Consider the following 19,018-nt stretch of genomic DNA (forward strand, 5'->3'; position numbering starts at 1 on the left):
AGTGATAGCAGCATAATTGAGATTCCGTCAAACGAATATCTATTTTGTGACTGTTACTGTTGTACATCGTACAAAGCATTGGTAAAGGTAAGTCTGTAACTGTTTGTTTTGTCATGTACCGTAAAATATGGTTTACTCACAAACAATGATTGATTTTCCTCATAGTTTGAAACTAAACTGATTTTTGGCTGTCATAATGTGTTGTATTTCTAAAACAATTTTTAATTTAAATGTGATATATGAAGTATAAAATATGTTTAATATAAAGAGTAATTATTTGTGTGATTTTGAAGCCTTTATATATAATGAGAGAAGTTGTTTATGAAGTGAAAAAATGATATTAGCAGAGAGACAGATAATGCAGATAGAGAGAGAAATGGTATATTACATGTGATATCGTCTTCAAAAAGTGGTAATGCTTAATGAATTCTTAAACTTTCTGACAGACGACAAAATTATATTGTAGTTTGTGGCCGCGGCTTGTACTGGTGGGGTGAGAGGGGGAGGTGGTCGAGTAAAATAAAATGAAAAGTTCTGACCATGAGGTTGTACACAGATTTGTGCAGTAAATGTGTTCGTAAATTGAGGTACCAAACGGAGTATAAAAATATCTCTCTCACTCCTGCTGTTTGACTGCATCTTTATCTCTCTTCTGTTTTCCGTCTCCGTTGCCCTGTGTTATCTTATTGTGTGTGTGTCTGTCTGTGTCTGCCTTCAGTCCGGGCTGAGGAATTTTGCTGTGGAGGCACACACAGATAGTCGCATCAAAGTAGTTGGAACGTTTTCAAAAAACTATTTATATAATTGAAATGCTTTTTTGAAGCGCTAGTGAATGTTTTCTTTCAGAATTACCGCTCGGTTGTTTCCATAGAGCAGAGGGTATGTTGTATTTCACGACTTAGTGCCTCTGCATCTGCACTCTGTTCTCTGGTGGCTGGCGGAGAAGTGTTTGTTATTGTGGAGATTAAAGCGTGATAAGGAGTGAAATACGACATAGCGTCTGGTCTGTAGAAGCGTGGGAGCAGTGATTAACACTGAGTGAAGCGGAACTGCGGCGGTGCTTGAGAAGAGTAATAAATTATTTTTTTACAGAGGTACAACTGTCTCCATGGTGTGCGACCTACTAAGAAAGGGTTCACGGGCTGTTATAGGCCTGCGGGTTCTAGTATGAGTAAATCAGGTCGACAAAAGCAAATATTAAGTTAGTACAGCTGAAGTTACGTGGAACACATGAATACTGTTTCAGTATACAATCATTTTAGTTGAGATTATGGATTAAAAGAGAGAACGTGTATATTTGAAATGTTTATTCAGAAATGCACTGTTTTCAAGGCAAGTTTCTAATGTAATACGAGTAGAGACATTGCAAAAAACAAAGTAATCGGTATAGTCAGTAGTACATAGAATACAAACCGTATAGTTGATGAAAAATGAATATGGTTTTGCAAAATTAATTATACACTCTTATGAGGAAGTATATTATATTTTAATAAATGGAAGAAGGTCTCTGGCCTTTCAGTTTAGGAACGATATATAAAAATGCTAGTGGTTAGACATTATGTCTTTATCAATCAGCTCTCTTCATGCGAAGCACTATCACGTTTCTGTTATGCTATTGTGTAAGGGAAAAAAAACGCGCCAAAACCGACAAAATGGCGAGAGGTGCATGTATGAAAGCCCTGTAAAACTAGCACAGTGAAATTTAGAAGATTTCACTGAGTCAGCTTTATAGCATTGCTGAATCAAATCCTTACGCCTGTTTGAAACAGGCATAAGGAGTGATGCACCATGCAATGTGTGGCTTGCTCCTGTGCATTGCAGTAGACATGTTGCACTTGCGACGTGATTCCTGCAATGCGCCGCTTTTGCGGCACAGATGCGTGACGTATCTGTGCTGTTTTTACTCAATGGTGTTCCACATTGTAAATGCGGCACATCATGGGTGGCAGAGCAGTGGTGCACATTAACTGGTGCATCTCTGGGGATGCGCCAGTTAACATAAATCTGCCTCTTTACATTAAAGTATGAGCAGGGGACACAGAGTCGGTGAGGCTTATCCAAGGTTAAGAAGAGATGAGTCCTGTTCACTGAAAACTTGGACATAGGCCTCACCTCCTCAGCATCGCTGGACATGGCTAATAATAGCTGCAAAATGTTACTCTTGTTAAACAATTTTACTATTATAGTCTCTGAGATTTGTCTCTTACTCTGCAACATCTCATTGTTGTTCTCTTTCTTTAAAGATAACGACATCAACCATGAGTGATAATGAGCAATCCGTTGATGTCGATCTTATCGTTGAACTTGTCATTGAAACGTCAGTGGAAGTAGATCCCTTAGATGATTTAAATCCTGAGGATGATGAAGAACATGATGAGGATGCCGATTTGTCAGATTTGTATGACATAGGGTGGGAAGCTGACCTGCTTGAGCCTATGGAACTATAAACATTTATTTTTAAAATTTACTGGAAATAAAAAGTAAAAATGTAAACCGTTTCATTTAAAATTTTTGACAATGATGAGAGTAAAAAAAGGTTAACCTGATGTTTTAAAGTTATTCACAGGCTTCTTCAGAGGAAGTATTCTATATGATTGTAGCGTGGGTGTTTGACTTTTTCATAGGTAATAGAATGCATTTTGTATGCTGTAGCAGGAGGGGTACTACATACTTGAATATTCTTCAGTGCTTATTTTCATTTCGTAAGTGGTATTGAGACCGACACAGAACTTCAATGGATCGTAGGGGCTGTTCTTGTGCATCTGGAGGACTGCCAAGCCGTTGCAGCAGTGGGAGTGAGGCCTCTCACAGGGGCGTAGCGCAGCTCCTTTTGATGTTCACAATTGTAGATAACAGGGTAGAGATGTCTGTGGAATTTATAGATGGTTAGTCACACTAGAGTGTGGGCGGCGCCCCTAGCACTTCATTACGGCACACAGGGGAGCCGCGTTGCACAGTTTGAGAATCAGAGACTTAGGAGATAAACCTTCATAATAGGAAGGCTTCTAAGTGATAAAAATCGCCGGTGCTCGGCGTTAAAAATATTACTGCTATCGGTGGAATTTTCCACGGTGTTAGTGCTTCTACAGCAATGGGAAGAAAGGAGGGGTTTGGCCCTGTGGGAAAGAGGGTAGGTAGGGCCTATTGAAATACCATGAAAAAGGGGTTTTACCTATGCCTCTTATGAGCACAATTATGCACGCATTTAATGAACCGTACAGAGAAAACCACATTAATTAGTGAACTCTGACAATAATGTCATTCGCATTTAGGCTTTTATGCATTTAAATCTTTACGAAACCAAAGAAAGATACATAGTCAACTGTACTTCGAGCAAACATCAATTTTGCTAGGGAAAAGCATAAAGAAACATTGTATGCAAAAATAGACACAAATGAATTAGTGCAAACGAATTACAAATGATGAAAAGGTATTTACAAAAATAACAAGTGTGACAGTATCATCCAGTCATATACATCAATACGTTAGAAAGTAGCGTCTTTATACATTCAATCAAAAATCCTGTCGCTATCTAGTTGTCAAGAAACCATTTTCCATAAGCGCAGAAATGGGAATCAAAACTCAATTAAGACAAGAACAGTGACTTATTGTCACAAATGGCTTTTTGCAAAAATACCGTCCCCCTGCACACATTCAGGGACCAGGCCGCATATCTCAGGCCACACCAGGGCAACAAGACTGAGATCAATCTGTATCAATTTGCTGATACTGATCCATAACGCCCCGGCCTCTCCATGTCGTAGGCCGCAAGAGTGGGCGAAACTCAGCTGGCCGAGCGAGACTTGGGGAGGGCGCAGGAGCCAAGCGACCTTTGTCAGTCCGCGCCACCACACCACACCGCCCCTCGTGGGCCTCCGTCTAGCGGCTCATGGGGGCACCGCAGGCAGCGGTTCTTCAGATCAGTGGCTCTCACTGGCAAGGCTGCCCTCCGTCAGCAGCGATCGTTGGCGCTGTGGTTGCGGCCGTAGATCCCGCCTAGTCAACGCCTCGGCCTCTCCATGTCGTAGGCCGCAAGAGTGATCGGAACTCAGCTGGCCAAGCGAGACTTGGGGACGGGGTAGGAGATAAGCGGCCCCTCCCAGTCCGCGCCACCATACCGCCCCTCGGGGGCCTTCATTAAGCGGTTTTGTGAGGCACCGCAGGCAGCTGTTCTTCAGATCACAACAGAGTCTCATGCTCGATCGATTGAGCTGGCCGAATCAGGCAACATGAAGGTGGGGAGGGGGGGCACCTCTTGCTCAACCACCACCTGAGGAGGTGTGGTTTAGTTCTAAACCAATGAAAAGTGTTACTTTTAGGTCACATGACCTAGCCTTACATCATTAGGAAACCAAAAGTGAAATGAACCAATGAAAAGTTTTATTAACAAGTCACATGACCTGTTATGCTTACGTTACGCGCTTCACGCCGCGCCCCGGATCGCTTCCGGGAAGCTGCGCTTCGCGCACCGGATGCGCTAACGCGGCGCGTCATATGACGCATTACGCGACAACGCGATACTACAGTGTTTCTGGATGTTTCAGACTGAAGCTGGCGTCAGCATGAGAGCACCCCGTGGCTACGTCGTGGCCGTTCTGCGAGCAATCATGGCAGAAGCTGCCCACCGGAAGTCTGCGGGAGTCGGGGGCCCCGGTGACTCTTGTAGTATCTTCAAGGCTGAGGGGACGCTTTTGGGAATGGGGCCCATGCCGTAGCAGTCAAGCGTCCGAGTTCCAGGGTTGTCCAGAGCCATCCTTGCAGGCCAGGCCCAAGTCTGTGGAGCCGACCGCCATTTCCTGAGCTCCGTGGCAGCCGCCTGTCGCTGTACCGGAAGAGTGGGTGCAATTCAGCCGGATGGCGGGTGAGACGCTGTAATAGCAAGAGCAGGCGTAATTCAGCTGGCCGAGCGAGGCACTGTGCCGCAGGAGCGGGCGCAACTCAGCTTGTCGAGTGAAGCGCTGGGGTGCAACTGAGAAACCTCCACCTGGGGAGGTGGGGGAGGCTCGTTCGCACCGCCTCTCCCTTCCAGTGCACCCCACGCCGTCTCCTGGCGCAGGTATATGTGATGGTTGGACCAGGGCACCGCAGGACGTGTCTTTAGGGGTGTAGCTGAGAAACCTCCACCTGGGGAGGTGGGGGAGGCTCGTTCGCACCGCCTCTCCCTTCCAGTGCACCCCACGCCGTCTCCTGGCGCAGGTATTTGTGATGGTTGGACCAGGGCACCGCAGGACGTGTCTTTAGGGGTGTAGCTGAGAAACCTCCACCTGGGGAGGTGGGGGAGGCTCGTTCGCACCGCCTCTCCCTTCCAGTGCACCCCACGCCGTCTCCTGGCGCAGGTATAGGTGATGGTTGGACCAGGGCACCGCAGGACGTGTCTTTAGGTGAAACCCTCAACTATGGCACCCAACATCCAGGACTTATGACATTTATGGAAGGCAGTGACATTGAAGAATGTCAGGGACCAAGCATATGCAGAGTCTTCCCCGGGGTATTTGCACAATGGTCCTCCACCCCTAGGCCGCCAGCTATGCTACCTTGACAGGAACAGTGTCATGCATTTGGATCGATGTTGCAGCAGGCTGCCATGTAAATAGTTAATTAATTAAACGTTTTACCCTGTTACTTTGTTGGTGTGTTGTATATTTTTATAATATTTGCATAGTGTTTCTCGTTATTTTGGCAGGGGTGGGCGGCGGAGGAATTTCACTGAAAAAAACATGCATTTGGATCAATGTTGCATCAGGCTGCCATGTAAATAGTTATTTAATTAAACGTTTTACCCTGTTACTTTGTTGGTGTGTTGTATATTTTTATAATATTTGCATAGGGTTTCTCGTTATTTTGGGCGGGGTGGGCGGTGGAGCAAATTCACTGAAAAAACTATAGGTTATAGACCATATATAGTTAAATATCTCAAGTCCATCTCTGCACTCGATGGAGATACAGGTCGTCGATCAAAAAATGTGCTAGACACCTCTAATGGTAATAGCGTGGCCAGGGCTTTTGTAAATCCCTCTGTAAATTGCACAGGGTGCTCTTGTTTGACATGCCGCACCATGGTATGTATGGAAAAGGAATATTTTTTTGTTGGATTTCCTCTTGAGAGAAACGAGTCACATATCGTGCAGGTTAGTTTTGGTGCATTTAGTTTCTTTTGATCTTCAGGATAAGTGAAAAATTGCCAGATGAAAGATTCTTTTTTTCTTCTTAAAGGTAGTCGATCATTTTGTTCAGATTCGGAAGATGAATGAGATACGGTAGCCATTTCACCAAAGTCTTCCGAAAAATGTAGGACGTTGTTCTCTCTTGAGAGTAGAAAAGATAGCTGCGTGTAAATTCCAGAATAGAAACTAGTAAGAACCAATTGGAAGTGTTGTTTTCATGTTGCAGCAGGCTGCCATGTAAATAGTTATTTAATAAAACGTTTTACCCTGTTACTTTGCTGGTGTGTTGTATTTATTTATAATATTTGTATAGGGTTTGTCGTTATTTTGGGCGGGGTGGGCGGCGGAGCAGAGCTATCTTGCAGCCATCATGGCGTCGAGCTCGGTTTCTCTCACTAGTTTCATATTTCTCATGAGGGGTTGTTCCTAATGTTTCTATTTTAGCGAGGTGAACAAGAGATCCTATCAGTGGCCTACTAATTTTGCTCGATTCCTTTTGTTTTTTCTAACGATTTTTAAGTTAAAGTTTGCTAGCACGATACAGTGGCTAGTCCGCATTTTATATATGTCTTTTTTATTAGGGGTCTTCTCCGGTGGAGTCGGACGATCTACCTCTAATAACCGGTAAGTGTTCCTCTGAAGGAATGCGTCTTGAAAGTGGCTGACTGTAATGTATGATATTTCACTCAGTGACTTTCAGGCCCATGCTGTTTCAAAACTGTGCTTAAAGCGGGCGTAGGTATTGACGTAGCATTGTGAATATAGTGCATTGGTGAGCCTTGCTGGAGCTGTATCACAGTTGCGATGCAACTCTAGCAATGTATTAGTTTTTGAGCACAGATGTGTTACGCATGTATGGTGTTTTTGTACCATGGTGCGCCACATTTCAAATGTGGCACACCATGGGTAACGGAGCACTACCATACTGTGGTGCACATTGACTGGTGCATATCTGGGTATGAAGTAGTTAACATGAATCTGCCCCATAGGTTACAAATCCGCGTTTAGTAGACTGTTTGGCCTTTGTAGTTTTATGTTTTTTCTGTTATTCTATGTAGGTATGTAAAATTGCAAGATTTTTGTCACGAAAAAGAAGCCATGAGTATTGGGTTTGTGAAAGATTGCAAGATTTTTAAAATTAAAAAGGAAAAATCATGGCATTGTTTAATATAGTATTGTAAATACTTATCTTTAACAATGATGACAGAGTAAAAAAAGGTTAACCTGATGTTCGAAAGTTATTCACAGGCTTCTTTAGAGGAAGTATTCTATATGATTGTAGCGTGGGTGTTTCACTTTTTTATAGGTAATAGAATGCATTCTGCAAGCATGTAGTACTCCTGCTACAGCATAAATATTCTTCAGTGCTTATTTTCATTTCGTAAGTGGTATTGAGATCGACACAGAACTTCAATGGATCGGAGGGGCTGTTCCTGTGCATGTGGAGGACTGCCAAGCCGTTGCAGCAGTGGGAGTGAGGCCTCTCACGACAGAGAACTTCAATGGATCGGAGGGGCTGTTCCTGTGCATCTGGAGGACTGCCAAGCCGTTGCAGCAGTGGGAGTGAGGCCTCTTACAGGGGCGTAGCGCAGCTCCTTTTGATGTTCATAATTGCAGATAACAGGGTAGAGATGTGGGTGGAGTGCTTCGTGTAAATTGCAGAATAGAAACTACTAAGAACCAATTGGAAGTGTTGTTGTGAAGTCACATGACTTCACATGCGCGTCTCAGGACGTGTACGCGGTGATAGTATCTGGTCACGTAGGCCATTTGGAAGTAGCGGTCTAATTCAGCGAAGTTTCAAAACGTGAAAAGGAGTAAATCCAAATATATCCGGATTTAATATATCTTCTGAGCTGGAATCAAGCATACAATTGTTAAAGTATAAAACCTTTTATATTTTTTTTTAAAATACCAAGGTGTGTACATTCGGTCACACACGAAAGTTTAAAAAGACATTCGGCTCCATTTAATGAAAATTTTCATAATAATAAAAAAGAAGCCTAGGTTTACTGTCTTTGACGTAGTATAAGTTCTTTGATGGGTCTATGAAGAAATTTAATAAGTTGCAATCGCGAAGTTTTCCCGAAATATATATAGGCGGGTGCGCGCACTTGGTCGCGCACGAACGAAAGCCAAAAAAAGGGGAGATAAACCCCCTTTATAATATGCTCCTGGAGCTGTTTTTGGTACAATGAGTTAGTTCTGAAAAGAACTTTTTTTTTTTAAAAACAAGTGTTAAGTTGTTTGATTTTGGACAAGGGCACCGCAGGACGTGTCTTTAGGTCAAATCCTCAAGTATGGCACCGAACATCCAGGACTTATGCCATTTGTGGAAGGCAGTGACATCTAAGAATCTCAGGGACCACCTCTGATGGTAATAGCGTGGCCAGGGCTCTTGTCGATGCCTGTGCAAATTCCACAGGGTGCACTTGTTTGACATGCCGCACCATGGTATGTATGGAAAAGGAATATTTTTTTCTTGGATTTCCTCTTGAGAGAACCGAATTGCATATCGTGCAGGTAACTTTTGACGCATTCACTTTCTTTTGTTCTTCAGGATAAGTGAAAAATTGCCAAATAAAAGATTCCTTTTTTCTTTTTAAAGGTAGTCGCTCATTTCCTTCAGATTCGGAAGATGAATGCGGGGCGGCAGCCATTTCAACAAAGTCTTCCGAAGGGTGTTGAACGTTGTTCTCTTTTGAGAGTAGAAAAGATAGTGAGGGAAGTGGGTGGAGTCCTCCGTGTAAATTGCAGAATAGAAACTACTAAGAACCAATTGGAAGTGTTGTTTTCGAGTCACATGACTTCACATGCGCGTCTCGGGACGTGTAGGCGGTGACAGTATCTGGTCATGTACGCCATTTGGAAGTAGCGGTCTAATTCAGCTAAGTTTCAAAACGTGTAAAGGAGTAAATCCAAACACATCCGGATTTAATATATCTTCTGAGCTCGATTCAAGCATACAATTGTTAAAGTATAAAACCTTTTATATTTTTTTTAAAAATAGCAAGGTGTGTACATTCGGTCACGCACGAAAGTTTAAAAAGACATTCGGCTCCATTTAATGTAAATTTTCATAATAATAAAAAAGAACCCTAGGTTTAGTGTCTTTGACGTAGTATAAGTTCTTTGATGGGTCTATGAAGAAATTTAATAAGTTCAGATTGCAAAGTTTTCACGAAATATATAGGCGGGTGCGCGCAGTCGGTCGCGCACGAAAGCCTGCAAATGTGCTATTTATTTTATTGAGAACTGCTGCCGAGAGTGCGCACACCGGGTCATGCACGAAAGTTTAGAAAGGCTATTTTTATTTACAGGCAAATTTTAATGCGTTGAAAAAAAGGCAAGGTACAGACTTTCTAATTCTGTATCGCTTTACAAGGAGTCTCTATGCAACTTGAACAGTGAAGAAAACGGCTTGTTTCTGAAAAAAATATTGCCAGAACTTTATTGACAAAAGTATAGGTTGTATACATGAGATATTTCTAAATTAGTATTTTAAAAACCTATGAAATTCACTGAAAAAACCATAGGTTTTACACACGTTATAGTTAGGAAGTAGCATTTACAAAACCTATGAAATTCACTGAAAAAACCATAGGTTTGACACCAGTTATAGTTAGCTGGAAATTTTACTGATATAAAACCAATGAAATTCCACGTTATAGTTAGTTGGACTCACTATAACTTGCGCGTGTAATGCACTGCTGATGACGTCACATATTACATCACTCATGACATCACTGATGACACCATCCTTGTGACACAGTGACAGACCTCCTTTCACTGTAATCTAACCCTTAAAACGCATATTCAAAAATAGAAACTAAAATGTTCAAAAAATGGAGAAACCCATACCAGTTACAACAACCAATTCAATAATTCCACCATGTATATACACATGCACTAATTCACCAACAGTTCTATATAGTCACTCATACATATATTCACTAATCATATGTAGTGATACACCTACACATCCTGTTACACACCGACAGTCATCCAAAAGTTATTCACACACATACTCACACATGCAAATAAACTATTGAACATACATTTATTTGCATAAACAAATATACACACACTACCACTTTACTTCTAAGGAAACTTACACATACTTACTCTCTTAAAAAATCACTTCTAGAAACACATACTAATTTAAACAGGAACTTTTAGAATCCCTCACTCTCACATATAGTCACTTATATACATCAATATTCACATATACTACATTAAAACATATGTAGTTACTGATAAAGACACTAATAAGACAGTCATTCACTCACTAACACAGACATATGCACACGAATCCACCCATACAGTCCTGCACATATGCTGTCTTCAAAACACATACAAACAGAGACTCAGTCATTCTTGCATCTATGTACTAAGTAATACTCCTACCAAAGCATGGAAACACTCATACTGATACTAAGAAAAACATCTAATCACCTATATACATACACATGTACCTACTCATCAACTCATGCAGCCACTTATACACAAAGTGAAACACTAATACATGTATTTAAATATTTAAGCATTACTCACTAATATATGTATTCACTAAGATATTCAATAATATATACATATATAACACATATTTATTTTTCAGAAAGATACACATTCACTGGATGGTGTCATCAGTGATGTCATGAGTGATGCAACTAGTGCTCTTGATCACACATATATATATATATATATATATTACCTACTGGCGGTCGCCAGTAGGTATATATAGTTAGGATTTTTTCCCTATGGGATTTTTGAAAATTCTATGTCTAATAACTTTGGCGTTTGTGGACGGAATTGGCTGAAATTTTCTGGAAAATGGAACATTTTGTTTCTGAGCAGCCCCTGGAAATTTGGGGGGGGTTCGTCAAGGGGGGGCCGAGAAAAAAGGGGGGTCCCAAAACGTGTTTTTAACATTGAGTTTACCATAGGGCGGTTAGCCTCACTTTTAGCCCGAACGGCTGAATGGATTTGCACGAAACTTGGCAAAATTGTAGGGACTGGTAGCCCGATGTGCCTTTTGTAGGTCTCAATATATGTGCTCCAGTGGATTTTGAGAAATTAACGTTTAAAAAAAGATATATATCTGTAACAGCGGACCGGGCAGCGCCCCGGTTCGCGGACCTTACGCGTAACGGAACTTCACGAAGCGAAGCTGATTGGCCCTCCGGTGTCTGTCAACATTCTAAACAGTCCGGAGCGGCCGCCATCTTGTCTCTCGGTAGGATTGAGAGACAAGAGGAGGACAAAACAAAGGGGGAAATAACCATAAGGGGGCATACTAGATCCTCCATGACCCCCTAGGTTTAATGTGGAGGTTTTAAAAGGGCCTTACTTACTCTATTTTTTTTTTTTTAAAAATTTCGGGTTAGCTCCCGGTTCGCGTACCGGGAAGCTAACCGGGAAGCGAACCAAAAGAAATAGAGCTTGCCAGAGTGCTAAACATTCTAGCTAATTTTTAATAACGGGGAGGTAGTTCTAAAAAGAACTTTTTTTTTTATATTTTTGTTGTTTTATATTTTTTTTTTCTTTTTTGAACATTATTTATTTATTTTTTTTTTTTTTGAACACTTATTTGTTTTTTTTGTTTTTTTTCAAAGGGAAGGAACAGAAAGAGGCATTGAAAAAGGCTCAACAGGAGCAAAAAAAAAATTTAAAACTTGCTGCGTTTGGAGCATCGGTGTTTCTCGAAAGCCAAATTAATTAATTTCAGACTCATGTTTGCGCATGAAATTAAAGTGCCACAATATAAGCATGTCACCTTCATATGGACAACATTTTTTGGGATATTTGGCGCTGTTTCGTTGGCCTCTCCAAATGTGAGAGACATATCAGGTGATGTTCTTGTCACCGAAGTTGGGGGGTTCTGTTGTAGTTCACGCACCTCTGCACGACTATAGTTGATTGGATGCCACCTCTGCATATGTCGGTGCATCGTGTAATTTCCATAACTGTATTTTTTATTAGTGCCCCGGGATAACTTTTCTTGGCAGATAAGGCACGTAGCATAGCGTGCATTGACTTTTTTCTCTCCTGGTGGAATGGAAAAAAATTGCCAGATAAAGCTAACTTTGCGATGAGATACCCGGGGTAACTCTTTGACAAATCGTGGTCCCTCTTCTTCCTCTCCGTCTTGTTCTTCCTCTTCCTCCTCTGTGTCTCCAATAAACTGTGCAGATGGTCCTCTCTTCCTATGAGGAGATGGTGGTGGTGGTGGTGGGGGTGCAGAAGCTGAAGCTACTATTGAAGCCATTTTTTAATCAGAGCAAATGATCAGGTCTTCCTTTCTCAAAGTTGAAAGTCAGAGTGAGAAAAAAGGTGGGGGCTTTCATCATTTGGGAAAAAAAATAGTTCTAAACCAATGAAAAGTGTTATTTTTAGGTCACCTGACCTAGCCTTACATCATTATGAAACCAAAAGTGAAATGAACCAATGAAAAGTTTTATTAACAAGTCACATGACCTCTCACGCTCATGTTACGCGCTGCGGAACGCGCCCCGGTTAGCTTCCGGGTCGCTGCGCTTCGCGCCTCGGTCCGCGCCCCGGGGCACTTCCGGGTGCGCTAACGCGGTACGTCACAAGACGCATTACGCGGCAACGCGATACGTCGCGCTTTCGCGACGCGCCGCGGATCGCTTCCGGGGAGCTGCGTTTCGCGCCTCGGTCCGCGCCCCGGGGCACTTCCGGGTGCGCTAACGCGGTACGTCACAAGACGCATTACGCGGCAACGCGATACCATCACGATGTTGATTTCTTACCGGTTCGCGGACCGGGTCGCGGCATTAATTTGAGCTAACGGGAAGCTTTCCGGTTCGCGGACCGGGAGCGAAACAAAAAAAAATATTTAAAAAAAATTATTAATAAACAAATAAAATATATTTTTGGATTTAAAGAAGAATACATTTTACAGCTATAGATATTAGCTTTTAAAAAACCAATGAAATTCACTGAAAAAACCATAGGTTATAGACCATATATAGTTAGGAATTAGCATTTACAAAACCATGAAAATTCACTGAAAAAAACCATAGGTTATACACCATATATAGTTAGGAATTAGCATTTAAAAAACCTTATTTTACTCACACAAAACCAATGAAATTCCATATATAGTTAGTTGTACTAACTATATATCGCGCACCCGCAATCCACTGCTGATCATGTCACATATTACATCATTCATGACATGGTCAGTGACATCACTGATGACATCACTGATGACATCTCAAATGACATCACTGATGACATCACTGATGACATCTCAAATGACATCACTGATGACATCACATCACAACTGAATGAGTGGATGTATAAGTGTCTGAATGAAGGTTTTAGTAGGTGCGTGACTGACTGTATGAGTGAATGATTAAATGTGTCTCACTGAATGCATAGGTTAGTGACTAAACTGTCTTAATTTGTGCATCATTATGTCTGGTATTCTGTAAACTGCTGCATGTGTTGATCAGTAGCTATATGAGTAACTATATGAGTTATTGATTGATTGTCCAAGTATTTGTATGGGAGACTGAGTGTGTGTGTGGCTAGCTGGGAGATGTGTGACTCTGTGCAGATCAATGTGTTCTTGTATCAATGATTTATAAGAGAGTAAGTATGTGTTAGAATATGTTTGAAAATGTAAGGTACTCTATGTTTAACTGTATAGATTAGAAAATGGAAGTGTGAATGATTCTTTACAGGACTGACTAGGTGTGTGAGTAACTCCAAGGATGAGTGGCAGAGTGTGAGTGTCTGTATAGGGTGTATGAGTGCATATGATAGTGTTGTAAAGATGAGTGATTGTATGTATGAATGATTGTATGGGTGAATGAGTGAATGTGTGTGTAGACGTAGGAATCAGTGAGTGCGTATGTAGTAACTAGTATTGGTGTGTCAATTGTTTTAAAAAATATATTCTGTATTTAACACTGGGTGTAACAGAGGTTATATTAAAGTGTGAGGAGATGCATTGTATTGTCACATGAATGATATCATCAGTGATGTGACCATTGATGTCAAATGAGATGTCATCAGTGATGTCATTTGAGATGTCATCAGTGATGTCATTTGAGATGTCATCAGTGATGTCATCAGTGATGTCATTTGAGATGTCATCAGTGATGTCATCAGTGATGTCACTGACCATGTCATGAATGATGTAATATGTGACATGATCAGCAGTGGATTGCGGGTGCGCGATATATAGTTAGTACAACTAACTATATATGGAATTTCATTGGTTTTGTGTGAGTAAAATAAGGTTTTTTAAATGCTAATTCCTAACTATATATGGTGTATAACCTATGGTTTTTTTCAGTGAATTTTCATGGTTTTGTAAATGCTAATTCCTAACTATATATGGTCTATAACCTATGGTTTTTTCAGTGAATATATATATATATATATATATATATATATATATATATATATATATATATATATATATATATGTATATATATGTATGTATGTATGTATGTATGTATGTATGTATGTATGTATATATATATATATATATATATATATATATATATATATATATATATATATATATATTACCTACTGGCGGTCGCCAGTAGGTATATATAGTTAGGATTTTTTCTCTATGGGATTTTTGAAAATTCTATGTCTAATAACTTTGGCGTTTGTGGACGGAATTGGCTGAAATTTTCAGGAAAATGGCACATTTTGTTTCTGAGCAGCCCCTGAAAATTTTGGGGGGGTTCGTCAAGGGGGGGCCGAGAAAAAAGGGGGGTCCCAAAACGCGTTTTTCCCATGTTAATTTCCATAGGGCGGTTGGCCTCACTTTTAGCCCGAACGGCTGAATGGATTTGCACGAAACTTGGCAAAATTGTAGGGACTGGTAGCCCGATGTGCCTTTTGTAGGTCTCAATATATGTGCTCCAGTGGATTTTGAGAAATTAACGTTTAAAAAAAGATATATATCTGTAACAGCGGACCGGGCAGCGCTCCAGGACGCGTACTTTTCGCGCAACGGAGCTTTGTGAAGCAAAGCTGATTGGTTCTCCGGCGTCTGTCAACATTCCAAACAGTCCGTAGCGGCCGCCATCTTGTCTCTCGGTAGGATCGAGAGACAAGAGGAGGCCAAAGCGAAGGGGCAAATGACCATAAGGGGGCATAGTAGATCGTCCCTGACCCCCTAGGTTTGATGTGGAGGCTTTGAAAGGGTCTCGCAGGGCAAAAAAAAAATATACAGTTTTTTTAGTTTTTTTGCGTGGAGTGCGCCCGGTTCGCGAACCGGGAAGCGTTCTGGGGAGCGTACTTTCTTGAAAATTAGTGAAAAAAGTTAGAGTAAAATAATAATTGTGAGTGATCAGATGTAGGGTAGCTCTGAGAAGAGCTTTTGGGTTTATGGTACATTTAGGTACTTATAAGTAGGTACCAATGCACAGTCTTAAATTCAGAGTGAAAACTCTGTTGCCCTCATCTGAGAAGTGAACTCCATCTCCTCTGTAGATATCTTGCATGTAGTAACGCAAGTTATTGTTGTACAGGGAGCCCATTCCATGGTCTCTCATGTAAGCTGAAACAGATTTGTTTACATGCTTCCTCGATTTCTCAATTTGTGGACAAAATTGGTTCGACCACCTCCATTTCTGTCTTTGGCATATATTTGAATATACCAAGGCAGTCTGAGGAAAAAGTGCCATCAATTGCTCAAAGGTGTCCTTTAAAAGCATTTCCAGACCTACCCCAGTCAAAGTGCCCAAATCATTACCTCCACAGTGCACAATTAACAGGTCAGGTTTTGGCAAATGCATAAAGGTTTTCACCAATGGTATCAATTGGTGACATTTTAATCCTCTGTGGCCAAACCACTTAATTTCCACATTTTGTAAATTGAGGTTAGGTAAATTCCTGTTTTCAGCGTACCTTTGAGCCCAATAGATGTAACTATGTCCAACAATCCAGACAGAAAACATGGTGAGAGAAGGTTCTGCTGCAGTCAGATGAAGTGTGGCAATGAAATGGCAGTTGAAAAAATGAGAGTGTAAAATGAAAAAAACTGAGGAGTTTCTGTGTTAATGAAGCAGTAAGAGTGATTGGTGGATTTTGATTGCTGAAAACAGAAAGTTAGTGTGCATGGATGAGTTCGTTGAAAGATGTATTTTGAGTGGCGAAGAAAAAATCATTAAATGAAAGAATGCTCTGGATATGCAGGTGCACTGAGAGTTCAGAGTTCAATTGCAACATTGTTGTGTGAGAGGTCTTGCAAGAGGTGGTTGCTATGCAGAAAAAGCAGAGAGGGGGCAGAGGGGGGAAGGGTTTTGCTTTGAAAAAAAGTGAGGGAAGAGTTTTGATTGGGTGACATGAGAGATATGTGTGAGGAATTACAGCATTTCTGTGCTTTTGATAGCTGCAGACTCTGGAGTGCATACCTTTTGCTCTGCTGAAGACAAATTGGTGTGTTTCTGAGACTGTTTTGAAACTCAAAGTATTTGCTAAGGTGAGAAAAGATTTCTTTAATTTAGATAGAAAATAGTGTGCTTTAAGGAGAAAATTATGAAGAAAGTTGTGTTTTTCAAATGTTGCTTTGTCTCAAGTGTTTCACAAATAGATTTTGTTTCTTTGAGAAATTGTAATTGGAGAAAATGTGAAGTATTAGTACTGACAGGGCTTTTATGTGCATAGGAGCTGTGGAGTGTTTTCAAATTATGACTTGTAAATCGTTTTTGAGAAAAAGCAATGGTTTTAATATTGATGAGAAGGACATAATGGTGTCTGCTTCTTTATAAGGTAATTGAGAGTCTCTGATGATATTTTTCCCATTTCAATGTAAGAAGTTTGTCTGTGGAGCAAATTGCTTGTAAATATGCTCCCACCTGTGCATGGTAAATTTAGATTTTGACTGTTTGAGTTACATAGCCATGTTAAAAGTGACCCAAAAAAGTTGCAAAGGCTTTAAAAAAACACTTTCATGTGTCTTGAGGACATTTTAAGTCATTTCCCCATGTGCAGTGTTTTCAAATTATGAGTTGAAAATCGTTTTTGAGGTAAAGGAATGTTTTCAAAATGTATGTGCGCCATATGACCCCAAATTTCTTTTTCAGGGGTGCAGCAGGGTGTTCTTGAGACACCCCTGCACCGTCGGAAAAATTCGTAATTTGCGATGAGGTAATTGCTAATCGCAAATTGCACCTTCATTCCTATGGGCCTCCTGCTGCATGGAAATGAATGGGTAATTTGTAATTAGCAAATAGGTCATCGCAAACTAGGAATGGTAAAGAATCGCTATTTAGTCCTTAAAGTTCGCTATTTAGGAAATGCAAAAAACTTTGATGATACATATGGCGGTTCATCTCTAACAAGATAAGAAGCATAGGGATAGATTTATGATGACTGGCGCATCACCAGGGATGTGTTAGTCATTCTGTGCCGCTGTTCCGTCACCTATGGTGTGCTGCATTTACAATGCGGCGCATCATGGGGCAAAAACAGCACAGATGCGTGACGTATTTGTGCCGTAAAGTTGGTGCATTGCTGGAGTTGTATCGCAAGTGTGATGAAGCTCCAGTAAGGCTGAGGGGTGCCCCTGTCGCAGGGTTTCTGTTCTCACACAGAACTGTGGACAGAGGATTGGAACCTCGGCGAATTAGGGTGTCCCAAAACTCACCTTAGTAATCAAAACCCCTTAGCAAGCTAGGTACAGTGTCACATTGGATATAACAAACTCTCAATGTTTAGACAATCCAGAATATGAACTTATAGTACCTCAGGATACGTGGAACTCATGAGCAGTCGGTCGTTATATATTTCTTAGAAACCAGAACATGGAGTTAAGAAGAACACATGTGTATTTGAAATGTTTATTTACTAATGCCGTCTTCTCAGGCGTAGTATCTTAGATTATACAAGTACACATATTATCAGTAGCAAAATTACCAGCATAGTCAGTAGTACATAAAAAGCGAATGGTGACAGTATGTTAACATGCTGTAAATGAATAAGAGTTAGCAACACTTATAAGCAGCCGCGGGCCGTGGAGGGAGTTACGGTGGGGCAGGGAGGCGGGGAGGGGGAGGGGCAGGGTGGAGAGGGCTCCACCCTGCTTCTCCCCCTCCCCGCCTCCCTGCCTCACCGTAACTCCCTCCACGGCCCGCGGCTGCTTATATCTCACCCTCCCTAATACACATATTATTTGCTAAGAAGGTCTCTTTGTGTTGGTTTAGGGCGTGCCGATACTTTAGTGTCTTAGATTTGAAGGAATCACATCAGCATACACCAGCTCTCTCTTCATGTGAACCGCATCAAGTGTTGTGTATGTGTGTTCGGCAAAGCAATATAAAACCCGCCTCATGCCCAGAATTGGGAGAAGCTGCACTTATGTTATGAGTATGAAGTCGTGGAGATCAGACCTCATAACAATTCTGTATCGTGTTGTTCTTGAAACTTCAGCACTCGCTGTACAGATATAGTTTAAGAAGTAAAGCAGATAGTAGAGCAATAACATATTATTCTCATGTAAATCACGATGAACTATTAGGTTGAAAGCTAAAGCAACAACTAAGTGTCGTGTGCAGAAGTTGCAAAAAAGGAAAAAATGGCGTTTAAACCGGTAATGAGTCCATGCTAACTTAACACGGTGTAAAGATATCCAGGACCTAGATGACACCTCCCCATGATCCGGAAACGAACTGAATAAGATAATAGAAGTGCCATCTCATGAGAGCAGATTGCAACTTTATATGTGGACGGTCCGCAAGGTAAAACATAAAAAACTAGGAAAATTTAATGCTAAAGAAAAATAAAACAGCCAAGTACTTTATCGAGTCTTAAGCCAATAGGCAAGCTAAATAATAAAAACTTGACAAATAAGTCAATG

The sequence above is a fragment of the Lissotriton helveticus genome, chromosome 7 (assembly GCF_964261635.1).
Source record: "Lissotriton helveticus chromosome 7, aLisHel1.1, whole genome shotgun sequence".
Classification (NCBI taxonomy): Eukaryota; Metazoa; Chordata; class Amphibia; order Caudata; family Salamandridae; genus Lissotriton; species Lissotriton helveticus.